Here is a 27,619-nt window from a genome sequence, read left to right as displayed (position 1 = left end):
AAACCCAAAGTGTGTGAACTATGAAGATTTTCCACTCTTTTTCCACTTCTGTGAGTTGGAAGCAATCTCACAGCTCATTTATTTTATGAGGGTTGGTAATGGTTGCTTAGGAAGAGGAATTCTGAGTAGGTTGCAGACTGCAGGAAAGAAGCCAGTGCAGTGAAATGTTTTGGGGTCTTCTAATGCCAGGTTGTGAAACTAATCAACTTGCTGTTCCTAGTACTCATAATCAATGCACCAGGAAAAAAAAACAAAAAACCAAACTTGAGATGGAGGCAGGAAGCTGGAGGGAGGGATTGTGCAGATTGGTGGATGTAGATTTGAATTAACTATTGGCATGCCTATGAATGGGTGAATGTTAGTAGAAGATGACATTCCAGAGAAATAAGAATAGAAATGTTGTCCTGGTTTCAGTCAGGATAGAGTTAATTTTCTTCGCAGAAGCCAGTGTGAGGCTATGTTTTGGATTTGGGATGAGAAAATGTTGATAATGTGCTGATGTTTTGAGTTGTTTCTAAGCAGTCAAGGACAGCCCAGCTTCTCGTGCTGCCCTGCCAGTGAGGAGGCTGGGGGTGCCCAGGGAGCTGGAAGGGGACACAGCCAGGACAGCTGGCCCAGGCTGGCCAAAGGGATAGTCCATACCATTTGGTGTCATGCTCGGTGTATAAAGTTGGGATGGAGAAGAAGGAAGGTGTGGAGGGATGTTTGGAGTTATGGCATCTGTCTTCCCAAGAAATCATTACGCATGATGGAGCCCTGCTTCCCTGGAGATGGCTGAACACCTGCCTGCCCATGGGGAGTGGTGAATGAATTCCTTGTTTTGCTTTGTTTGCGTGCACGGCTTTTGCTTTACCTGTTAAACTGTCTTTATCTCAACCCATGAGTTTCCTCACTTTTACTCTTCCGATTCTCTCCCCCATCCCACTGTTGGGGAGTGAGTGAGCGGCTGCGTGGGGCTTAGTTGCCAGCTGGGGCTAAACCACGACAACTGTAATTAGTGTTTTAAGAGGGAGTAAGGGAAAGCTACAGCTAACAGGTAAATAGCAGACAGAGGAAAAGGTTCAGTTCCCTAAGTATAGATAGCTAGTGCTAACTTGATTCCCTTGCATGCCTAGAAGTCCTTTGTATAAGCCTAGTAGATACGACAGCCAATCTATGTCAACTTTCTGAAACTTTTTAGAGGCCAAGACCAGAAATCTTATGTTACCTAAATTACATTATATCTATACGTTTAGACAAATTAATCTTACTCAGAAAGTAAAATGATATTTCTTTTCCATGCCCTACTTTAACATTTCCAAGCAAGGACCCTGGCATAAAAGCCAAAGCAAAAAAAAGGTCTAGTGTTTCCTGCCAGTCTCCTTTTCCACACGCTTCCCTGTCAAGAAGCATGGAAACATTGCCATGCCAACTTGTATGAAACAGTAAAATAATTACAGTAAAATTGTCTCTATATTTATTTTATGTTCCAGCAGCCCTTCCCTGACCCTAAAACTTTTGCTTATCTTTATGCCTTACCAAGGCAAATATCCTACCACTATTCCTAGGGGAGTTTGTATGATCTTATGACAAAAATAATAGTTGTGCATAACTGAAAATACCAAAAATACTGCAAACTGTGCATAGCTGAAAAACAGAAAATTGACTCAGAAAGAGTTGCCATTTTACATATAGTTTTGCATGAAATATTGACTTGTTTTTGTTTTTGCATCTGTTATTGTAGCAGTGCAAAACGTGTACAAAAGCTTACAACGTGATTAAAACTGATAAATCTGTTACAGATACGGACATAAGAGATGACTGGCAAGAATACCCACAGTGAAATAGAAGCATGTGGTCATTTCTATCTGACAGGAAGTAGGTTAAAATTTAAGATAACATGGTATTAGCCATACTCAGGGTTGCAAGCAGAAAGACAAGTCAATATAACACACTTAAAAAGGAGTTTGTGGGTAATCAAATATTGCTATCTCCTGATTAGCACAAACCTATTTGTACTTAAAAAAGAGATCGGAAAGATGACTGTTCATCTGAAATAAAAGGTATTTACAAATATCCACGCTATGAATAGGCAGACCTCAGCCTCATATATTTTTTTACTTTACATTCATATCCTGTAGCTTTTTCAACCTATTCTGAAATAAATTTAAAAAAACAGAGCATTAAAATGCCATACACGCATCAGTGAGTGTTTATCAGACAATTCAGTCTCAGCAAATGAGCTGTTCTGCTGTAATAGCTCATACTTCTTGTGCACTTTTTGTTCCTTTTGCTTAAGGAATTTAATGTGGAAAATGCTGTTGCTATTTAAAGAGGTTGTCTTGAAAGATTCATACTTTTTTTTTTTTCCTCATTACTATCTAGAGACATATGGGTAAGAAAAGTGGATTGCAAGCAGTTAAAATTATTTTTGCACCCTGCAGTTGGCCTTGTAATCTGTTAGTGTGCTCTCTCTACATGGCAGTTTACTTTCAATAACTTCACCTCTGAGTACGGTCACAAAAATTTGGGCAGTTTTGTCTGAGTGACTAAAAAGCAATGCATATTGCACAGGGCTGTCAATGGTCGTTCTGACTTTATCACGTGAGTTGTTGGTAATGAAACTAGACAAAGGACCCGTGCGAGATCAACAACAGCCAAGCCTAGCGGAGTGACAACTCTTGCAGGAGTGGCATCAGAGAGGTTGATTTGTCATTCAGGTCAGGCTGCATATGTTTGCCAGAAATAGTCAACTTAAAATTTTCAAAATTATACTTCTGATTGCCTTTAACAGTAAGAATGGCAACAGTAAGAATATTGCAACCTTTAGCAATATGGATATAAACAGTCAAAAATTGGCCCATAAAGTGTAACTCCCATCAACACAGACCACAAGGTAGCTGAGAATTGTTTCACCTCTGTGACCTGCCAGACTGATGAGACAAATGGAAGATATGTGCCATAAAAGTTAGGCATCACTATAATCCTTTTATATTCAATGAGCACAGCAATCACTGTCTATATTGACAGGTATAATCAAAACACGGCGAGGTGAAGAAGGAAATCCTTTTAACAAAAACAGGCTGGATAGTAACAAATACCAATAAGATAATATAACTGATCATACCATGTGCAGCTCTGGAGTCCTCAGCACAGGAAAGACATGGACCTGTTGGAGCGAGGCCAGAGGAGGGACACAGAAATGATCAGAGGGATGGAACATCTCTCATATGAAGAATGGCTAAGAGAGTTGGGGTTGTTCAGCCTGGAGAAGAGAAGGCTCCAGGGACACCTTATTGCAGCCTTCCAGTACTTAAAGGGAGCTTATAAGAAAGATGGGGACAGACTTTTTAGCAGGGCCTGTTGTCATAGGACAAAGGACAATGGTTTTAAACTAAAAGAGGGTAGATTTAGACTAGATCTAAGGAAGAAATTTTTCACAGTGAGGGTGGTGAAACCCTGGCCCAGGTTGCCCAGAGAGGTGGTAGATGCCCCATCCATGGAAACATTCCAGGTCAGGTTGGTCAGGGCTCTGAGCAACCTGATCTAGTTGAAGAAGTCCCTGCTCACTGGGGGTGGGCGTTGGACTAGCTGACCTTTAAAGGTCTCTTCCAACCCAAACTATTCTATGATTCTATGACCATTCATGAATTCATCCGATTTTATAGTCCTTGGAGACAAAAGTGCCTTACAACAAGAGAGTTACTGGAGTCTGATCCATCAGAGCCTGCCTGCCCAGACTCTTAGCTGTGTTAATAGAAGTCAGATTTCAGAGTAATTCAGTCAGAAATTAATCTTTTCCTACTGTGATCAGTGGCAAAAATCTAACAATGGTCAGATCATATTTGCCATTTTGGTTTTGCCTTTTTTTAATTTTTTATCCTGTGTCCCATATTGAAAATCATCATGTTTCATGTAATAAAAAAGTACTGTAAATAGCAGTTCTGACAGAATCTGATGTCTGCAAAAATAATATGAACAGAGCACAGCCCCAGTAAAACTGGACTTTTTATTTGCAAAATAAGGGCAAAGAAGGGAGGTTTTGCTTGTAGTGAGAAACTTGATGATACAAGTAACATACAAACCAATTAATGAGCATGTTTATAGCATGTTAATAGCCAGGTCCAGGAATGAGTTCTGGTTCTGGGACCAATACATGCAAGCACACTTAGCATATCTCCTGATAACCCTCTGTGCCTACAAGCCTTTTCTAGCACACGTCATGCTTACAATTCATCTACTTCTCACAAAATCAGTGTTGCAAAGTAAGGTGGCAATGTATCAAGTGGTAATGAAAGCTAATGCTCTCCTAGAGGTGGCTTCTTCTGCAGATTTATAGATGCCACAAATCCTCAGCACCGGTAAACTCACAATGACTATGTTTTCCACAGTTCAAGGGTCTTCAAACATGGGTACGCTGGGACCTCCTTTCCCCAAGAGACATCATTTGCGAATCGTGTGAAACCTTCAGTGTGCATAGCACAATGTAACCTTCACAAGCCCCATAAATGCCACAGTTCCTGTACAACCAAGGATCACAAAACACCTTTGACTGGGTCCTGAGCTCTTGCAGCAACAAAATAAACTGCTCATATAGTTGGCTGAGTACAGTGAGACTCTGAAGGGTAGTCTAATAGCAGCATTTACATAATCTTTTTAAAAATGGTGATGATCCATTTTACCTGGTTTGGAGTCAGGACCATGCCTTCCTATACTGTTTTGGTCTGCTGGGCAATGACAGCAGCACAGCTTGGTTCAGGCTGCACACAGAACTCCAGCTTGCAGCCACGTACTCAGCTGCAGTATCAGCTCAGCCTCATAAACAGGGCTCATTCCTGCATGGCTAGAAAATTGGTTATTCTAGCCATTAGCTATCTAAGACAGATTTCACATCCGGCAGTATATAGGCTTCCTATTCACACAGCAGAAAAAGACATTACTTTCATTTGTTTCAATGTCCTCTGCCATCCCCCGTGGAAATGTTATTTTCTGATAAATTATACAGGCGAAGAGGCTGGAAATTAAGTAAAAGAAAACTTTTTTAGTTTTTCAATCAATCTTTTCCCTAACCAAGTACTGAAAAAAATGTTATTTTCTTCCTCCAAAACTCAAAACGTTCAAGAAAAAAAGCATTGGTTCTCAGACTCTTTTGTCCTCATATGTTCTCTTCCATTTTAACTCACTAAGCTTGCTTCAGCTCTGAGAAAGCTATCTGCAGAGACCAAGGGATGGGCATATGCCAAAAGAAGCCTCTGCTATAAACCCAACAGACAAACTTTTGTAAGAGGTAGCCAGTGGTTTTCTTCCTATCTTTTGCATGCCATTTCTCTCCTTCAGACCTTGGCCCTGAATGATTCTTATGCTTCTATGCCCCTTTTCTTCCCTGGGGCAGCCTATCTGCCCACACAACTATAGCATGTGTGGGAAAAAATACTGAATAAGCCCCTTTGTTCCCACCGAGGAAAAAGATCACATAATACCTGACAGTTAGAGCATAGAGAAGCAAAAGATACAGATCAAGAAATAAAAGTCATAAATGAAAAAAAAACCTAAAACCCATGAGCAAACCAACTATATAACTGCAAACAAGCTAATATGGCTATTAAAAACCAAACAGGAAACAACATGTGGCCATACTGGATTTCTCATCACCCCTCCAAAAAGTGAGATAATACTCTGTTGAAAATACAGAAAACCAAGAGCAACACATGGCAAATCAGTTCAGAAACAGAGACAAATGCTAGGGGGCAAAAGAAAACAAAATAAAATACATGAGGTGTCTACATAAGGAACATGAGGTGTCTACATGAGGAATCATGTTGCCATGACTATGCTGGGGCCTGCAAAGATCCTGCTCTTCCTTTTTTAATTCTTACATTGCCATACCACCTGTTCTTACTTACGTCCTCTCTGGTACACTGATATAATTTTTCCAGGAAGCAAAGTTATGTATCTTACTTTTGTGGTGTGTTTAAGTGAAAGAGGCTGGGAAACTCTTACCTCAAATACACAGTCATCCCAAAGTGGTTAATTATATTCACATTTGGTCTCAGTCACTAGTCAATGTTTAGCAACATTCATCCAGTTCAGAATCTTGCCTGAAATATACATTTAATGATCAGATGGACACTATGTTGATCTGGAGGAGAACCATTCCAGCCGAGGCACACTGGTGACTCAGCAAAGGGAAGGAGGGCATGTTTATCCCTCATTGATAGAATTATTTACTATCTAGTTAAGTTCAGATGACTAAAAGTCTGACAAAGAACCTTTTGTATCTTCCAGGAAGTAAAGCAGAACAAAGAAAATGGTTTGTTGAAAGACTTAATCTGTCTGAACCTACAGAATTCTTCAGAGGGAAGGCTGTTCAACAGAGCCACTCAGCTTGCAGGCAGGGAGAGCCCAAGAACTGGAAGATGAAGGATGTGCTTAGAGGTCTGCTTCTGAAGGACCATCTTTGAAGGACCTTCTCTCTGAAGTAGTTCTTTGAGAGAGGAGTCCAAATCAGCTCTAATAATTGCAGCCTGATGCATAACACACAAAACCCAAGACCTAGGCTGCCACCTGGACTGAAATGAGTACAAGTCAACGGAGCATGAATGACTTATTTGATGCGTCCTCAGTTAACTTAATTTATGCATCATTTTTTCTCTTATTTCTTCATCCAAATCCTTCATAGACATTTGCATCTGTTTTGGATGCTATGAGTAAAGCATCATTGAACCAAGGTTTTCTCCTGTGCCAATCACTCAGGATGAAAATTCTGGCAACAAGAATTCAGTTCTAATTATACATCCACAATCAAAAGTGTCCTTTTAAAAATCCCTTTCCTGCTGCAGCAGGCAAAACTCAGAAGGTTCACTTGGTCCTTTTGCTATTCTTCAATGTGTTTTCCTTCAAGAATCAAACAAAATCAACATGGAAGCATAAAATGGGAAAGGAGCTTAAACTGCACATTGAAAAGGTGAAGTAAATTGATGGGGACCTCATCCAGAACACCAGTTTGGATTAACCAAATTAACACAAACTAAGTAACAGTAAGAGAGACCTAGTTCTTTTTGCTGCCCAATTCCAGCCCTATGCAGGAGCAGACTCAGTTACCAAAAAATCTTAAAACAGTCCTTAAAACCAGTATTTATATCTTCTATGCATTGTGATTGTGAGCATCTGCTTTAATATCCCCATGTTTTTGAGTGCTGGCCATTAAAGTACGTTTTGCAGTAAAAGATTTACAAATGCCTTGACAATAATTTTAGGGAAAAAATGGCCACACTGAAATGAGCACCAAAAGTGAATACATACACCAAAAATCTCATTAAATTTGGTTTTGTTTTTATCTGCATTTTCTTTTTCTTCACTGCTAAGAATCAAGACATATGTGTATCTGAACAGAAATTTTCTTCTAATCAGTCTGATCCTCCCAATTGATATTCTGTATTAGCTTTCCTTGGGTACTATATCAGTCCCATTATTATCTCAGTTTGAGTGGTGACTATTAGTTGATAATTTAAAATGCTTTTTAAAGTGGATCGTAAAACCTTGTCACACCTTAAGCTGGAGGTATTTTGGTTTTATTCCAAGTAACATTTTCTGGTCAGTTAATAAGATACTTTTTTTTTTTATGCTTGTGGTTACCGGTGATACAATGGCAACTGAATAGTCAAAATCAATTGTGCATGTATGGTGATGTTTAAGTAAAGACCAAAGAGTTCTCAGCTTTGCATCTGGATTACTTTCTCATGTCCCTGGGTTTAAATCTCACTCTCGATGTAATCAGCATACATTTACAATACATTTTCAATTGTATTTGAGCACAGACACAGAGCTTCTCAGCCTCTTTCAGAAAGGGAGAGAGACAGATGGACATCCTAACAGAGTACGTAAGTTTACACAAATCAAGGAGGTGACTTAAAAACATTTTCTTATGGCTGAATTTGTTACTAGTGTACTTAAATATAAATGTAATATATTTTATCTTTTTACTAGACTGGTTGACAAGTTAAGGATTAAATCTTTCTAAAAAACTCTATCTATTTGTTAAAAACATGACAACATTTAAAAAATAGTATCCTGTTCATTCACATTTCAGATCAAAAGCTAAATGCTGCGCAAGACCTGTTAGGATCATTGGTAAAATATTTTTGCAAAGAATTAAAGTCAAAGGGTAAATGTTGTTTTTTATTATATATCAACACTATTTTTTTTTGTGTATAAAAAGGGATTGAACACTATGTCCCCATCATGTACTCATGATGAAGGTATGTTTCAATAGGCCAGCACATTATAGTGATAATCATTTAGGACTACAGTTTTACAAATACAATCACAATTTATGCAGGCAAAAAACAGAACTATGAATGCAAAAGAACCTCCTCAGACAAAAACGTGGTAAATATGACAATGTGAGAAATTATGAATTATAGTAATTTTCAAATTGCACACAGAACTGTATTCTTTTTGCTAAATTGACACCCATAATTTTGCATGCAACTGAATATTTGAAATGAGAGGATTGTTGAACAGGCTTCTGTGTAAAAATCTGAATATGAAGAGAGATTCTGCAGAAATACTCTAAGGCACAGGGAGGGACTGATACATTGTAGGCAGCAAATAATAAGATGATGGTAAAATGGGTGCAGTTATCTGAAATTGTCTTACATTTTGGAAAAATTCAGTGTGCACCATTCAAAATAAGTATGTCCCAGTTTAACATTTTTCAGGGATCAACTGTAAATGTATGTGCTAACATGGCAAAAACTGGAGATGGCCGTTAATTTTTCAGTGTGATTTTTCAGTTCCTATTCTGGCACATACATGGTGTCAATGCTGCTGACTGTGTGAACATGGTCTACTAAATGTGCATATAGACTAGCAGAGTACTCTGATGGCAGCTGACTAATATCTGGAAACTATTGTGCTAAGCAGAAATATTGTGTTTATTCTAACTTCTATCTTATAATCTAGCAGACATTTCAAGTTTGGGACATTTTTTAATGTTTGAGGAATTCCCCCATATTCTTACTTCAGTAACGAGTTTTTTAAAAAGCATATTTTTAAACAAGAGTTGCACTGGTAGTTACTGTAACATATATGTACTAAAGATTAAAATCTTGTTATTGGTAAAGAATAACATCTTTCAGTAGGTCCTAACTAAACTAGGGAATCTAGGTCATCTAGCACCTCTGGATGAAGCCAAGTTAGGCAAGAACATGGAAATACCTAGACAAACTTTAGTGAGACATGTTTTACTCCCCTGATTCAGCACAAAAATGGCTCTCTACTGTGTATTTTCTGTTCTGCAAAAGACAAAGAACCCAAGACTTGCTGGTGAACATTTCTAAATGACAACACATTTCCTTGCTCTTATCTTCTGCTGAGAAGAATATAAAAACAGATTTTATTTTTTTTAATTTAACTTTTATTAAATACCAGATGTACGTATTTCCAAGACTTAGGCATTTGAATGTTAGTTTTAAATAAATAACAAAAAGAGTAAAGTATTGCTTCAATGATTTTCAGTGGTAACTGCGTCTACAGTTGTTAATTATTAAATACAACCTCAATAACTTGGATGAATTTCTAATATAAGACTATAACATTATTATTACTACTTATGATTTTCATAATTTTGTGAGCATGTCTTCTCTTCTGAACAGAAGGAAACCTTAAATTTGAAAACAATTTCAAGTATTGTCACAAGCATTCAGATTCATTAAAATAGTAACAGAAACCAAAACTATCATTATATTAACAACTAAATTGCCTCAGGACCACTAGCTAGGATTAACCATAAAGTTCTCATCTTTGGTCTTTTCTACTAATTAACTAATTACATGTTCACTATTATCAGAATTATATTTATATTTTCCTTGAAAATAAACATCTCCTCCGTTGTTTTCACAGGAGTTATGTAATGTGCTCTTCTATCATTTTTTCAGTCAAGCTACCCACCCGAAAGCAAATAGCCATCCCAGTCCCTGTTCATTCCCACTGTTACCCTCTGGAAGGGAGGAAGAGAGCTTCTCTTCCTGACTCTATCTTTCATCTTGAAGTCATGTTTCGTAATGATGCATTTTAGCTTTTATAGCTCTGATGAAAAAGAAGCTGATATTGAAAGAGATTGATCCACTGGAAAAAGACTAGTGTTTATCAGATTTATGCCTCGCTTGCATTACCTCCAATTTACCCTTTTTGCACTCTACAGATTCACTGGAAAACCAAAAAATAACCTTACTTCCCCCTGCAGACACCTAACACTTTCTTTCTCTTTCGCTCTATGTTTCCTCTGCATCTCGACCATAAATATTTGTAACAACATCCCCAGCAGAGCTGCACAGATCGAAAGGCAGAGCGACATCCCGGCAGCAGCCCTTCAGCACAGCAGGACCTATGTGCCACCCCCCCAGCATTATTTTAACCACCATACCTCTCCTCAGGAATAATTTTTCAAAAATGCTATTAGAAGTAATAGTTGTGATATATTTGATCTATAAACCAAGCAGAATAGATTATTTGATGGTCTTTTCTGCCTGGAGCAGCATTATCCAATGCTAAACAGAGCCTCCAAAGCAGAATAATTAGTGAATCATCATCTGGAAGGGCCTTACTGCTGTGACCTGGAGACATGAAGCCATTCAGTAAAATAGAAAGAAACATTTCAATTCCTTTTCAAATTCTACAGAACTGTAAATGCTTGCTGAGATGCTGTATACATCTAGACGACACTTGCCTCTCTGGAGATGCTGGTAAGGTGTAAAAGCAACCTGAAAATGTCCTTAGACGTCTCCCTGCGCAATGACTCTTCTCAGACCATGAGTATATTAGAGGATGAAGCGATGGCAGGTTTGCCCAGACAACTTCAGCTTCCAAACAGCTTTAAGCTTTCGTCAGGGCACCTTAGGGCTGTGGGGGCTCCCCGTGGGGCTCAGGGCAGGGCCTGGCAGCCAGGGCCCGACCCCCCCCAGGCAGGAGCGGGGTGTCCGGGGGCACTGGGGCAGCCCCAGCCCCGGGCATCCGGCACCTCCTTGGGGCCGGGTCAAGGCCGGGCCAGGCCGTGGGCCCAGGGGTGGGCCCAGTTCGGTGGGGTCCATGGCCGGGCAGGGCTGTGGGGAGCTGGAGGCCGGCCCTGCTGTGGGGTCGCTGGGGCAGGGGCTGACGGCCCCGGGGGGCTGATGTGGGGTCCTGGACCCTGGGCAGGGTCAGGGGAGCCCCAGGGGGCTGGGCAGTGATGGGGAGGCCCTCAGGGACATGACAGGTTTAATATATCCATTGGCTGTACTATAAAAGTATCTGAATAAAAAAGAAAGAAAAACGATTTCCTCTTCCTTATTTCTTGGGTATGATGCCATTTTGTAGAATTAATTTTGTATAAGTCTGTTGATTTAAGATTAATAATAATAATAATAACAACAGTATTTACACCTCATGTACGAGTATTTAGTAATTAGTGTTTATTAGTACTTAGTACTTCTATACTCCTAGATGGATGAGGCACAGGAAAGTGCTCTCTGTTTCCTTTTATTTCTTCATTCTCCTTAGCTGCAGAAGTGTTGGAATGCATCAGTACAAGAAAAGACAATGTAAAGACTTGTGGCAGGATCAGTATCCATGAACTAAAGTATCTACTGCTTCTTGAATTTTATTGCTTTTTAAAGTAAAGCATAGCATCATTAAAAAAAAATCTAACAGACCATCCATAAACAAAGGTAACTAAGAAAGAAATCATAGTGCACAGCTTGAGATGTTCTGAGAGATCTTTCTGCCTTTAATTGTCATTGGTCTGTAAGTATTATAATTTGTTCAGAATTAGTATTAAGAAGGAAACATACCACTCCTTCCTTCTCCTTCTCAGAGACCAAACCACCCCAATTCAGAGTTTCGTCATGGGGAAATAATGATGGGAAAAGCACCTTTAGCCTTGAGAAATGGCAAATCAGGCAGAGAATTAACTGTTTCTTTCCAAGAATCAATACTTCCTACATCTGCTTCAATGACTAACTCTTGTTCTTCTTGCTCAACAGCAACATGTGGGGACCTGGACACTGATGGTGCTTGGCTAAAGCAGTACATGAGTGATCCGAAAAGAAAAAAGGGGTACACTCCAAAAAGAAATAGCAGGTTGAAGGCAGCTTTCAGAACATAGGAACAACTGAAGAGGCAGAGGAGCAGGGATTTATGGATGTGGATGGACAGCTGGCTAAACACAAGATCTAGCTGTACATTTGCCGTCTCCACACTGAAAGCAGGCAAACAGGTCTCAACCTGTTCATTCAACACATGCTTTTCCTGACAGCAGAGCACATTGGCACAGCTTCTTTGCATGCCACACTAGCTGCCTAAGGATGTCAAAAGTAGGAAAGAAAGTGTAATGGAAGCTTTGGAATTTCCAGTGTAGTCCAGGTCCTAGAAGACCAGAAAGAGAGCCTGTTCTTCTGAGATGAGGACATTCTCCCAGACACCTGTGACTTGATGGGAAATAAAGTGCAGTTTTACTCCATTTTTCAAAAATGTTTCTGGGTACTTCTCCTCAGGAAACAATTCTGTCTATGGATGGAGGAGCAGCTCTGAGAAGGGGGATTGTAAAGAACTGTGATTTCCAATGCAGGATCATAAGTTTCCATATTGTCCAGACGGTTCTAGACATGTCATTTTCAGTGTGCTGCCTATTGGGATACTTAGTTCCCCTCTTAGACCCTAGAGAGAAATGAACTATTTCCCGCAATGTTCTTCTTTGGTCAAATACCAAATCAATATTTAAATGCAGTACCATGCTAGCAATAGGATAGCATCATATCATACATTCTTCTTCAAGATACAATTCTTAGAGGACCTCTATTTAAACAGAGGCTGCATCTTCCATCTGATACAAAAAAGAAGTGTTGGCTCTGTGTGTGATGTGCATTTACATTTAAGGAGTACAGATAAGCATTTTGTTCTGTAGTGTAACAAGAAAGGAATGTAAATCTATGGTATGCTATCCCTGATAACCACATGCTAGCAATTGTGACAAAATAAATCTTGATAAAATGTACCATTGGAGAAAATACTGAAATGAATGAAAGAGGATAAGAATCAGTTCTTACATTTAGTAAATTGACAGTCATGTACAAAAGCTATAATCTCATTGCCAAATGCACTGTCAGCCTTCAAAACCAGACACGCACAAAGCTGTTTATTAAAAAAAAAACAAACCAGAACAAAAAATGTCCTAGAAAAGTTATTTACAGTTATCTAAAGAAAAGTACAGCTATTCTGGAACAATCCTATAATACCGCCTTTATAAGACTGTTAAATAATTCACAAGCATATGATTTGTCAAATAACTTATTCAACATAATTTTCAAGTAGAATTTTCTTGGAAATTTTTCTTTAATCAATGCTTAACACTGCTTATGTGTTTTCTGATACCAAAAAGCATTTATGAATTCAAAATCAGTATTTATCACATAAGGTTCTTATCAGCTACTGGCATAAAGGTTCAGGACAGTTATAGAGAAATAAAGTGAAAGGCAAGCTATCTGTTTGGCACTCTACTCACGCAGCCAAAGTTGCAGTCAACGATGTCTTCATCCCACTGGTGGCAGTGTGGACACCTCCAGAGAGTATATATGGATAGTGCTGCCTCAGATGACTGCTGTGCCAAGAGCTAGTAAATCTTGGAGATGATACTGAGAACATGAAGACAGATTCTAGAGTTTGTTGCTGCAACTATGACTAAAGTTTATCACATTATTTAATGTTTTTTCAATGACAGTATTTTCTAGCACACTGAACAACAGCTGGGAATCACTGAGATTCAGTAGGCTCCTTGTTCCTTACTTGTTTCCTGGACTCCTTTCCCAAAACACAGCATGTCAGGCTCTTTATCAAAATATTCCCTCTGAGGTAATGCTGAAGGTGCTCCCTGATCCTTGGAAGGGAAAAAAAACCCAAAACACAATAGTGCAGACTCAGGAATTTCTGGTTTGACTTATCTAAATGGGAAAGTTCTTTAAATATTAAGAGCCACAGCTGTTTTCCAAATGTATTTCCTGCTGGTCAGGTTTCTTCTGTCAAATATAAATCTTTCCTCTGTGCTCCCAGGATTTCAGAGTACTTGCATGCTGTGTGTTTGTGAACTGAATTTGCTGTTCCTGGCATGAGAGAAATTCTTTTCTTCAGCAGGCAAGGGAAAATCTAGTCAAACCCTACCGAATTCAGTGGGGCTACTGCAGTGAAATGAAAAACAGAGTCAGATACAGAAATTGTTGCTCTGCCAATTTATTACTTTTATCTTTTTTGTTTGTTTATTTCCTTCTGAATCCAATTATTTCTTTAAAACAATAAGACTCCTCAGAGCACACAGAATATCACTGTCTTGTACTTGATGGGATTAATGTTTTATATTTGCACAGAATAATACCGAATTACCTATCCTCTCCTGTAAAATAAAAAGGTATATTGGACCCATCCTCAAAGATTTTTTTTTTCTTCCCATTTGTTCTTTTTGTGTATAAATGCCAGAATATAATTCAAAATGGAAGATGATTCATATAATTTGTGTACATCTGAGACATTCATTCCTGCATGTATAAATGCAAGAGAAAATCAATCTTCCAGTTATATTGCAGCCACATTATATATGCCTAGTGAAATCAAGGGTAAGAATAGGTTTGAAAAAGACAACATAAAGAAAGAATGAAACTATATTCAGGCAAGATAAGAGGTAGGGCAGCAAAAGTCTTCTGACAGAAGTAACTAGCAGAGTGTCTCTTTAAATGGTGATAGAGGAAAACATTTAACAATTCTAGTCTGTTCTGTGTTCTCCTACAAAATCACCACTGAGAAGGGAACAACTGTTCCTGGAAGGTAAAGTTGAGCTAGAAAATTCCTGCTGCTCAAAATTTAAAACTGGAAACTGCAAAAATACCAGCCTATTGTATTTAGGAAATTTATAGTAAAGCGAAGGTTCAGTCTTTTCATATAACAAATGCATTGGGATGTTTTTTGTGACTTGCACGGGAACAGGGAGAGTCTGGAAAATCTACTGCATTTCATAACCTGTCTCTCTCTTGATAAGGAGAGAAGGTGCAAAAGAAAAGAGTACTTTTAGTTTCCTTAGTCCTCTCCAATTTTAGGCCAAAATTGGCATAATTCTTCAAGTATATTTCATTTTGAACAAAAAACATAAAAATCTCAATTTTAATACTAAGAAAAGACTTCACATTTTTCCATCTCTTATCATCAGAAATAATAATGTTGCTTCTCATATTCCCATACCATTGAACATCTGGGTAGGTCTATAGCATCACTCTCCTTATAGGAGACCATGTCTGACCATGCTCTAATCTAATCTACAACATATTTCTTCATCCTATTAAAAGCTATGACCTTATTTTACTGTAAAATTTGAATGATAAAATCAAAACAGACTGCTAGCAAAACCTATTCATCAATAAAGTGTAGCTGCAACATATTTTACATCATATGGTTTAAATCTTCTTTGCCAAATTTGAAAGATTTTACACCAGTCAGAGTAAACCAGGATTTCCAAACATTAAATACTATGGATCTACCAAAATGTTTTTTTTATGGTCCATGTCTTACCCGTCTTTCACATGTATAGTAAAATATTGGTACCCTTCTTCTCTCTACAGTATGGAAATGTAGGTACCATATAAGTTAATCCTGTCAAGAGGGAGAGATGAGAAAACATCTTGAAATTCACAAGTCCATGGATGCGTGGTTTGTCAAATCCTAATTTAACAAACAAAAAACCCCAAACAATAACAGAAAATGGACAGTGCATTTTTTTTAACCTTGGAACTCACATTTTTTTTACTGAGCAAAAAAATTTAAAGGGGATTATTCACTTTAAAAGAACCTCTCACAGCTGTGTAATAAAAGAGCTCTTCTCTTTTCAACACAAAAAGCTCTCTTCCGCTCTCATTTTCACATTGACACATCTGGATCAGAACTACCTAGGAGTAAATTGACAGCATTCATGCCATAAACTGACATTCTGACTACATAGAAAATAGTTACATACAAATTTCTCTAAATGCAAGGGTGAGAAAGTGACTTAGCAGGAAGAGCTATGGGTGTAGCAGAAAAAGATAAAACAGTTGGTGTGAAGCTTCTCTTATCGTATGAGGTGCCATTTTCTGAGTTGTTTTTCATGCTGTACAATACTCCCTGCAAACACACACAGTGCCTTCGTCTTCCTTGGCCACCAGGTGCATTCTTTTCTTTTTCACAACTGGTGAAGAAAACAAATGATTAACACATTTGGTTTAAAAAGTGCCAATTCCTAATGATGTTTTCAGGTAAGACAGAATTCGGTGCAATGTGTAATTCATACCACTTCCCAGACCTTTCTTTGGGAGACAGGTCTCCCTATAAGGGCCGTTTGGTTTTTTCCTCTGTTTTTCAGCATCATGATCACATCAGACACTCATACACACAAAGAAAAACATCATTTTCAATGATCATAAAAGAAAGATTAATAGAAAAACTACAGGAAGGATTATATTATTAATCTAATATTTTTGATTTCCCCAAAAAATTTGAGTATACAACATAACACAGATAAATTCTTGACTTCATGGTTTCAGCTGTAAGGTATGTTATTTTGTTCAAAATGGAGAGAATGGACAGAGAAGAGAAAATTAAATATGTAAGTTTTCTTTTCATAGGTAAAGATTAAGGAAACCCTTTGATAACTTTGAAAAAAGACAAAGACCTATTTCCTGTTAGATCTGTGAATTGTATCTGAGTTCGGAACAAATGTTGTGTTTGCTAAAATATTTCAGGGTCTTAAAGATTTTTGTTTGTTTGAGTTTCTTTTTAATCTTGTGCTACTTTTCTTTTTACCCCTTACATTTTGGGTTCCAGCTATCAAATTCAGAAGGCAGCATATTTCATAGCCACAAAAGAAAGGTTAAAGGCATGGTATAGAAAAGTGCTGAAACACCTCAAATTTGCTGAACTCACTTCACTTCATATTCTAAGGAAGTCTATACAAAAATAGCTGCTCTGCTCTTACTAATCTTGTACCAACTTGTACACAACAGCTATTCATCCAGCACATCTCACAGAAACTGAAGAGCTAATGATTAATCCTTTGAAACTAAAAAAAAAGAAACAAACCAGAGAAAAAAACAAGAACAAAAACACAGAGAGAGAAAGAATACCAAGCTTCAGAAGACTTAACATAACTTTTGCCAGGTTAAGGATTTTCTTAGACTGATTTCAAAAAGATCTTTACAGTTTCTTAAATACCACAAAGATATAAAAACTGATTGGAAATTATGAATTAAAACCTGGTCTTCCTGAAAGCAGAAGAAACATTTCTACTAACTCAGGGAGAAACCTTAGTTTTCTCAATGTTTTTTGCAAAAAAAAGTGTCCTTCCATAAAGTACAAACTTCTGTGTAGGTGAACTGAGGAAATTTGCACTCAGTACCAACCTAATAATGGAAAAGAAAACATCCTGTGCCTCAGAGTAGGTAGGTGTTTCAGTTCAGGTTTTGTATATCTCTCAGAAATAAGAATAACTGCATTTTTCTTTGTGTCACTTGAAAAAAAAGAAATCTGTTCAGCAACCATGCTGAATGGTTGTACTTGTCATATGAAACTGAGATAAGGAGGAAACTGTAATAGTAGGAGATCTGCATTTGAATTTAAGACATTGTGTTACTTAGAATGACTGAAACATAACAATAAAGTGATATATTTTCTACATTCACTTAACTACTGAATTCAAATGTTAAAATCTTTGTGGCATCTTTTGCGAGGGAAAGTGACAAAAATCCTTCAGTGACTGAGATGGGATTGCCTGGGAATTTAACTTAAGAATCATGTAAAGTTGGATCTAAATTTTAACTAAAAACTTCGTAGATACTTCATTGTTCTTGTTGTGCAATGGTGTCAGATTTTTTTCTGAAAAGCTCACTGTCTTCTGTCCACTCCTTTTTCCCGTGCATGCATTTTCCTCACAGCCTGGAGTCCTGGACAGGGGTTTCAATGCCACCTGAAAATTTCAGCTTTTGCAGCCATCCTAGAAGCAGTGGGCAGAAACTGAGTCAGTTGTAGTCAGAACTGGAGGCCGTGAAATAATTTCCTGTACACAAGCTCTCCATTTCCTCCTTATCACAAAAGTGTTCATTTTTTCTTTTCTCTCTCCTTCTTGCTCCCTGTGTCTTTCTCCCTCTGCTGCCTCTGATCTTCCATATTCATAGACATAAGCAAATACACAGTACTACTGCAATACGTTCGATATGACACAGTTTAGCCAGTTGAGAATTTTCTGCTTTCAAGATTACAGTACTATGGTTTCTAAAACACACAAAGCAGACAAACAGTGGTTCTATATTGCTACTAATAAGAAGTAGTCTACTGTTTGTTGTTAACTCAGTTACAAGCTTTTCACAATAAAGATATTTACATTCACTTTAAGTTGATTTGGCAGATTGCTTTTATTTCATGTGGTGTTTGATTTTTTTCTGACTTAGACCAGGGCATCAGTTCTCATTAATATGTCTCCATAACAACAGACAGTATAGGTAATACATGGGAGCAGGAAAGAGGGAGAGGGAGAAGTGGGAGGCATTTAAGATCTTTTTCTTCAGCCAGGCATGATTTCGTCTTGGCATTTACTGAATGTTACCAAACTTCGAATGATACACAGAAACATGGAACCATTGAATCATAGAATAGTTTGGGTTGGAAGGAACCTTGAGAGGCCATCTAGTCCAACCCCCCTGCAACGAGCAGGGACATCTTCAACTAGACCAGGTTGCTCAGAGCCCCGATCAACCTGACCTAGAATGTTTCCACATTGGGGAATGGGGGCATCTACCACCTCTCTGGGCAACCTGGTCCACTATTTTACCACCCTCATTGTGAAAATTTTCTTCCTTCTATCTAGTCTAAATCTACCCTCTTTTAGTTTAAAACCATTACCCCTTGTCCTGCTGCAACAGGCCCTGCTAAAAAGTCTGTCCCCATCTTTCTTATAGGCCCCCTTTAATTACTGGAAGGCTGCAATAAGGTGTCCCCGGAGCCTTCTCTTCTCCAGGCTGAACAACCCCAACCCTCTCAGCTGTTCCTCATGGGAGAGGTGTTCCATCCCTCTGATCATTTCTGTGGCCCTCCTCTGGACTCGCTCCAATGGGTCCATGTCTTTCCTGTGCTGAGGGCTCCAGAGCTGGATGCAATACTCCCAGTGGGGTCTCACCAGAGCGGAGCAGAGGGGCACAATCACCTCTGTTGACCTGCTGGCCATGCTGCTTTGGATGAAGCCCAGGGTATGGTTGGCCTTCTGGGCTACAAGCACACATTGCTGGCTCCTGTCCAGCTTTTCACCACCAGTACTCCCAAATCCTTCTTAGCAGGGCTGCTCACAATCCCTTTGTTCCCCAGCCTGTATTGATACTGGGGGTTGCCCCAACCGAGGTGCAGGACCCCGCACTTGGCCTTATTGAACCTCATGAGGTTCACACGGGCCCATTCCTCAAGCTTGTCCAGGTCCCTCTGGATGGCATCCCATCCCTCAGGCGTGTCAACCGCACCACTCAGCTCGGTGTCATGTGCAAACTTGCTGAGGGTGCACTCAATCCCACTGTCTCTGTTACTGATGAAGATATTAAAGAGTGCCAGTCACAGCACAGAACCCTGAGGGGCCACTTGTCACCATCTGGATGTTGAGCTGTTGACCACTATCCTCGAGATGTGACCATCCAACCAATTCCTCATCCACCCATCAAATCTATATCTCTCTAATTGAGAGAGAAGGATGTTATGGAGGACCATGTCAAAGGCCTTACAGAAATCCAGATAGACAACATCCATAGCTCTTCCATTGTCCACTGATGTAGCCACTCGACCATAGAAAGCCACTCAGTTGGTCAGGCAGGACTTGCCCTTAGTGAAGCCACTCTGGCTGTCTCAAATCACCTCCCTGTCCTCCGTGTGCCTTAGCATAGCTTCTAGGAAGATAGGAACATCTTTGTTCCTGCACTGGTTTTGGCTGGCATAGAGGTAATTTTCTACCTCTCGTAGCAGCTAGTATGGGGCTGTGTTTTGGATTTGTGCTGGAAACAGTGCTGATAACGCAGAGATGTTTTCATTATTGCTGAGCAGTGCTTACACAGAGTCAAGGCTTTTTTTCTGCTTCTCACACCACCCTACCAGTGAGTAGGCTGTGGGTGCATAAGAGTTTGGGAGGGGACACAGCCAGGACAGCTGACCCAAATTGGCCAAAGGGATAGTCTACACTATATGACATCATGCTCAGCATGTAAAGCTGGGGGAAGAAGAAGGAAGCGTGGGGACGTTTGGAGTGATGGCATTTGTTTTCCCATGTAACCGTTATGCATGATGCAGCCCTGCTTCCCTGGAGATGGCTGAACACCTGCCTGCCCATGGGGAGTAGTGAATGAATTCCCTGTTTTGCTTTGCTTGCGTGCACGACTTTTGCTTTACCTGTTAAACTCTCTTTATCTCAACCCACGAGTTTTCTCACTTTTACTCCTCTGATTCTCTCCCTCATCCCACCACGGCAGTATGAGCCAGTGGCTGTGTGGGGCTTAGTGGCTGGCTGAGGTTAAGCCACAACAGTTTCTTACCTACAGAGTATTCAATGGTGTAATATTAAGATTTTACACTATAAAAATTTGGGATATTCACTGTAATCCTTAATAAGAGCAATGCAACCAGGCATCCCCGAAGGAAATCAGATGAAAATTTCACACCACACTTCTCTATTCCATTCTGCAGTAATACATATTCTATAGAAAGGCTATTTTAGGTACAGACTGTTGCATATATAACAGGGTATTATCTTCGAGGTTGTGTATTTCTATCCATAATTTCAGTGTAAAATTGGGGAAGATAACATGGATCTGTAATACTTTCAGGTGGGTTTTTTTTTTTAAGAGGTATAGAAAATTCCATAGTTTCCTTGGTGTGTGTGTCCCAAAATTAGCAATTCGCAAAACATAGGGAGATTTGAAGACTCACAACATATTCAAGGAGAATTACCGTTTGAAACAACAGCTTTAAGACTGACTGTTTCATATTACATCTCTGTAATGTGACAGTATTTCATCAATGATATAAATACATACAATAACTGTATGTGTATACTTAAGAATATAGGAAGCTTTTATTTGTAAGCATTCTTTTTACATGATTTATTTAATGCATTCTATGCATTGATTTTTTCAGTACAAAAAAGTTTTGGGTTTAAATAAGGAACATTTCTTTCCAAGGGTAAATCAACAAAGTTTTGATACAACAGTAAGAAACAAGATTTTTTTATTTAAATAAAAAAAATAAAATAAAAAAACAACAAAAAACAAACAAACAAACAAACAAATTTGTGGCTAGTCCTCACTTCTAAATAAATTATCTAACCCATAGGCCAGAGACCTGAAGTCCTAACTCATCCAAATCCTTCCAAATGACAAGTTTTCAAAACTGTGACTGACCTATTTTAAAAAGACAGTTCTTATCAGCATTTCAGAAGAAATACAGATCTTATTTAAAGATCTTATAAATTTTGCTTTTCTCAGGATTTCTCTCTTTATTTATAATGACCATATCTCCTAGTGAAAGCTGTAACATTTTTATATACAGCCAAGGAGAACCTACAATAAATTTTCCACCTTCATGGATACAGTGCTCCATATAATAAATAAAAAGTGAATAGTCCTTGTATAAAGGCATATTTTTAATTGTCATTTAAACAGTTTCAAGCACAAAAAAAAAAAGAAACCAAATCAACAACATGTCATTGTTTTCATCCATGTTTCAAAAAAAGTAGGGTTCATAGGTCCAGGTAGTTGACATCAAATTCAATTAAAATATTAAGTTAATTCCTAGTTATTAAGGTTGAATCTCTATGGACAGACTAAGAGTCCTTATGTGTGGTACAAATCCCATGCACCTACTTTTGGGTCAGCTTCAGAAGAAGCAGATGGCATAAAAAGAAAAGTTTGTGCAAGCAAAAATAAATATTTATGAGGCTCTCAGAGATTTATGTTAAGAAAAATGGTATAAATTTTATAGCAACAAAATGAACCTAAATAGTGAAAGATCAAGTTAGGCTTTCTGCTTCCTTTGCTCAAAAAACTTTATGACTCCATGCATCATTGTCCTTTGTGGTTACAAGCAGTTATGTATAGTGTCATTGCTTTCACACACAACACAGCACAGGGAATATTAGCACTGGTGGGGAAGGAATACAAAAATATTTGTGGGATATGAAACAATCATTGTTGCGGACACATGCGAAGCATCCACCTTGCTCTTAGACAGGAAAGATACAGTCATTATTGTAATCAAAGTGGGGGGTTGAAAATGGATTCTTAAAGCTCCTTTCACATTTATATGAGGTGGAGTAAGTGCTCTAGGAACATTGAATACTAATGTAATATTAATCTTATTTATTATTAAGATTAAATGGTGTTTGTAGTAGCTTGAAAATGATTGTTCTTCAATTATACTGTTGTAGCCATGGCATGGTACATTAGTAAACTCAGAAAAACAATTTTTTATTTTTTTCTTTCTAAGTAAAAAACAAAACAACAATAAACAAACCTACGACAACATTTTTGTCTAGTAATTAAATTGTGACATTATTCCCAAAGGTACACAATTCTTCTAGATACAGGATTTCTGCCAAGAATGCCTTGGAAGTCTTATACAGCTTGATAGGTGTTGTTTGCCAAGTTGATGTGATTTTTCTCCTACTGAACCTGTTTCATCAATTTGATGTGTGAGAAATAAATATTTGCTGTGCAATTAACCAGAGATTATTATGGTCTAATGGAACTTTCCCGTACAAACAGATGCTTGGCCCTTTAGATGCACAAAAAGCACATCAGCACTTGGTAAATAAAATGAAGCTGTGGGGAAAATATTGTTAAAGACATTTAACTGGTGAACAAAATTGATGTGCATGTAATAGTTTTGGATTTGCTTAATTGAAGTAGCGAAGAAAAAATGACAGTTACTACATGTGCAGATACAATATTTGCAAAGCTGTAGAAATTATACTGAAGGTACAGCCAGTAAAAGTAACAAACTTTTTTTTAACAAAAATACATGCCCTTGTTCTCAGGATCTCATATATTTATCTTATATATACAACATTTTCTAAAACTAAACCTATGTAACTATATGTTCTGATAAAACAAGAAATGAAAAAAAAGACACACAAAATTATGGGCTGAAAAACGTAATACTTAGGTTAATAGTATAACAGTATATATAGAGAGTATATATATAGTATAATAGTATAATAGTATATATATGTCATGGTTTAGCCCCAGCTGGCAACTAAGCACCACGCAGCTGCTCACTCACTCCCCCTCCCGCAGTGGGACGGGGGAGAGAATTAGAAAGAAAATCTCGTGGGTTGAGATAAACACAGTTTAATAGGACAGAAAGAGAAAAGGAAACAACAATGATAATACCCACAAAGGAATGTACAAGAACAAGTGATGCCCAATACAGAAATTGCTCACCACCCGGCAATCGACAGCCCGTCCCCGAGCAGCGATTTCCGCCCCCCGGCCAACTCCAGTTTATGTACTGGGCATGACGTCGTATGGTAGGGAATATCCCTTTGGCCAGCCTGGGCCAGCTGTCCTGGCTGTGTCCCCTCCCAGCTCCCCGGGCACCCCCAGCCTGCTCGCTGGCAGCCGAGCACGAGAAGCTGGACTGTCCTTGACTGCTCAGCAACAACCCAAAACATCAGCACGTTATCAACAGTTTCTCATCCCAAATCCAAAACAGTCTCACACTGGCTTCTGTGAAGAAAACCAGCTCTATCCTGGCTGAAACCAGGACAATATATAATATAATAATAGGCAAGACATTTTTTGTCTATGCTACAGCAAAATAAATAGATACATTCATTGTTTTATCTAGACTGCAAACCACTGGAAAGGGAAGTTAGACCTCTTGCTCCTATACACTTAGCCACTTCCCAGCTGAGGGATTTATCTAACAGTACTTCTGGTGGTAGTAGAGTACAAAGCCCGTAGTTCAAAAGTTATGATCTCTTCAACTAACATAAGTAAGTAAGTAAATCAATCAGTTAGTTAGTTCGTAACTAACTAAGGGAAGCCCTGTGTGGCAGCTGCTCCTAACACTGCATTTCAGAAACAGCACGTTTTTAATAAGACTAATGCAGCGTACTCAAAGTGAAAATGTACGAATAAAACTGAGACACTACAGTAACCAAGAAAGCATCAAGCAGATAAATTTTAATTCATTCTACCTCTGGTATACATGGAAATGTTCAGTCTACAGCAAGGTGTTTTAGGCATTCAGTTATGACCTATGGTACATCTCTTCTAAATTCTCCATGCACTGCTTTGTGTTTTACATACCTGTTTGCACAACTGGTACAAGACTTCATACAGCACAAGCTCTTCTCTCTGTAGGAGCTAGCAGAGGTAGCTATGCTCAGTGTTGATAACCAAGGAGGAACTGTACATCCACTTCAAGCAAAATAAAGCTAGAACAAAGATAACATCGAATCTTCATAAATATATTCTTGCAATAGTATGGAACATTTAAAGCATAAATGTAAATCCAAATATATGTATCTAAATCCAAATCTATATCTACATACAAAAATAGGCATACATAATAAAATGGGTCAAAAGGAAAATGTTTTGGAATAACTTATTTCTGAAACATTTCCAAATCACAGAATCATAGAATCATTAAAGGTTGGAAAAGACTTTTAAGATCATCAAGTCCAACCATCAACCCAACACCACCAAGCCCACTAAACCATGTCCCAAAGTGCCATGTCCACAAGTTTTTTGAAGATTTCCAGTGATGGTGACTCCACCATGTCCCTGTCTTTTTTTAATGACAGCCACTAGTACAGGAAGATCCTTGAAAGTCTCTGGGTTGGAGAGTGGATCTTCCTTACGATAGAATGTAAGTTCAACCATCTTAGTACAATGCTGTCAGAAGTAAGATACAAAAGTACCTACTCCATAATTCTTGAGAATTACTTTTGTATGGACACTCACTTGTTAGTGCTGTGAGATGAGTTAAAATGCCAAGCTACGTTAAAATATCAAACTGGGTAATTAATAGACTTTGAACCTTTATCTTAAGGTTCAAGTTGCTACACAATTTAAAAATATTGATTATCAGTGTTCTTTAACATAACTATGAAGTTAAATTAAAACTAAATCCATTAAGGGAACATTCTGGCTGCAAAGGTCAACATTCAAAAACAAAGAAACAACAAAATTTAAGATAGATAGCGCACCGTAAACTGGAGAAAGGAATAATGTTTATTTTCATTCTCACGGCTCAATAAGCAAACTCCTTTTTCATTGATTCTGCAGTGACCATCTTGTGTGCTGAAGGTCTAATTGCTCAAAAAACACGTGTGCTAATTTAGTGAGATCTATAGGTTTCAGAAAACATAACGAATTTTTTTTGTTTTGTGAACAAATGATAACTCAGAATAAGTCACAGATCTGTATGCTGGACGGAATCTAGAAAGGCAGAAAATATCTATACTTTATGAAGTCTAGGTCTTTTAAATAATAGACTAGGTTTGTTCTGAAAAGTACCTAATGCATAAATGGCAAATGTGAACACACTTAGAGAAGGAAGTATAAAGACAGATGAAGAAAATAAGTCAGGTGAATAAAGCAGTAGCAGGAAAAGAGGCTCACTGAATGGCTTAGTAACATTAGAAATTATGTTCAACACAACAGCTTAGCTGTCGCACGCCTTTTCCACAGTCCAACACATTGCCAGCCACAGGCAATTCCTCCAGAAATCTCACTTTAAACTGTGGTACGGAACACACTAAAATGAAAAGCTTTTATCCAAAAGTAGTTCCCAAATACTTCCAATATGTAATCTTATAGCACAGGGAAGGAAATTTAAACGTAAAATTATTAGGTGTGGATCTTAACATCAGAGGTCACACCATTTGTAAGACAATTTACAGATGCTAGTTTTCCTCTTTCTATTTAAAAATTTTGGTAATATTGCAGCAAGACTTAGTTTCCAGTCCTAAGTGTTTATAATCCTTTGTCCTTGGTGCTTTTTCATTGAGGCTTTGCTGCTTACATGCTCTGGCATTTTAGGCAACATACATGCCTCAGTGTAAGTGTCCAGAGCTTCCAAAAGAGCTGGCATTAATCTCCTCTAATCTCAGCCCTGAGCTGAGGTCAGCTGCAAGTACCAAGGCTGGCTTTCAGCTGCGCAGGAAGGGCTAAGGAGAAGGACTCCTGGCAGTTACTCGGTGAGAGGTGACAGAAGAGTGACATCCATCCTCAAAGCCAAATATTGTGTTAAGTGATATTCCAGAACCTAGAGCTGAGTAACAATAACCCTGCCAGGGTTTTATTGTCCCTGTGTGCAGCACATTCAGTTTTGCTGATGTTTCCGAAACAAGTCAGGATTACAGCACTGGGCCTGAGCACAGGGTAAGGTCCAGCAGTGAGCAGGAAAGCTGCTGATTCCTGGGTCACATCTCCATGAAGACACACAAAACCTCACAGCATTAAACCAAAGCAGTAGTGTCTCTTTGTAGCTTCTCCACATTCAGAATCTCACCCTGAAATGATTTGCAGAGCAAACAGAAATCTCCCAGCAAAGTTACATTGCAAATGATGCAGCAGAGGTGCAAGGATGTGCAGAGCTTAGAGGGCACCTATGTCTGAAACAGTTCTTGCTAAAAAGGAGAAATGGGGGGTTAATTTGCTACAGTATTTGCCACAAAATATTTCCATTATTTCCATTATTATCCTCCGATAACTGAGTGTCTTCGCTGATAAGAGGGCTATTAGATAAAGTGGAGCAGATATATTGATGGTAGGAGATATAACATGATTCCCCTTGTAATAGTATTCTGCCACATCACACAATGTAAGCTTTTGTGATATTTCCCATTATGATGAAGTAGCCACAAAACCAATGTTCCATCCTGGGAAAAGAGAAATCCTTCACAACTTTTTAAGAGAGCCTGTCCTGAAAACTGTAAAAACGATGATTAGCCTAGCTAAAGGATTAAATGAAGTCTGCCTCATTTAGAGCCCCGTGAATGTCATGTGGTTTCTTTGGTTAGCACTTTTGAGGGTTTCGCAGACAGGTCTGTTTGCTTTCTGTTTACATTTGTCACCATTGGGAACTATGTACCTCTCATATCTCAACTGCTACTAATAATGAAACAACACAGCTGGGGGCAGGTTGCCAACTGAATAAGGCAGTAACAGGCTGTGTTAGAAAATGTTAGGGCTGTTGCAGTGATGATCAAGAAGAAAAGAAATATTAAAATAAAAAGTAGTAAAAAAACCCTGACAAATATTTATAACCAAAGACAATAACTCTACACCAACACAGTTAGTGGACAGAGGGTAAAGGGATGAACTGAAATTATGGCTAGCTCAGATTTCTTCAAAAATAAGCACTTCAGAAATTTTTTACCACCTGCTGAGTAGCTCTGGCAAGTCACCCTCAGAAAACTACATCCCTTGGCCAGTCTGGTGGCGTCCTTCTTGCACTGAAAAGGAGAAGCTTGTCTTAAGACATACCAAATCTTGACCATTTAACCCCGCCTTTCTAGCTTTCAAAGTCAAACCACAGATCTCTAATGAAAAATACAACT

The sequence above is a fragment of the Phaethon aethereus genome (genome assembly GCF_964289735.1).
Source record: "Phaethon aethereus genome assembly, chromosome: 1".
NCBI classification, from domain to species: domain Eukaryota; kingdom Metazoa; phylum Chordata; class Aves; order Phaethontiformes; family Phaethontidae; genus Phaethon; species Phaethon aethereus.
The sequence above is the reverse complement of the archived record's forward strand: the minus strand, read 5'-3'. Positions refer to the sequence as shown.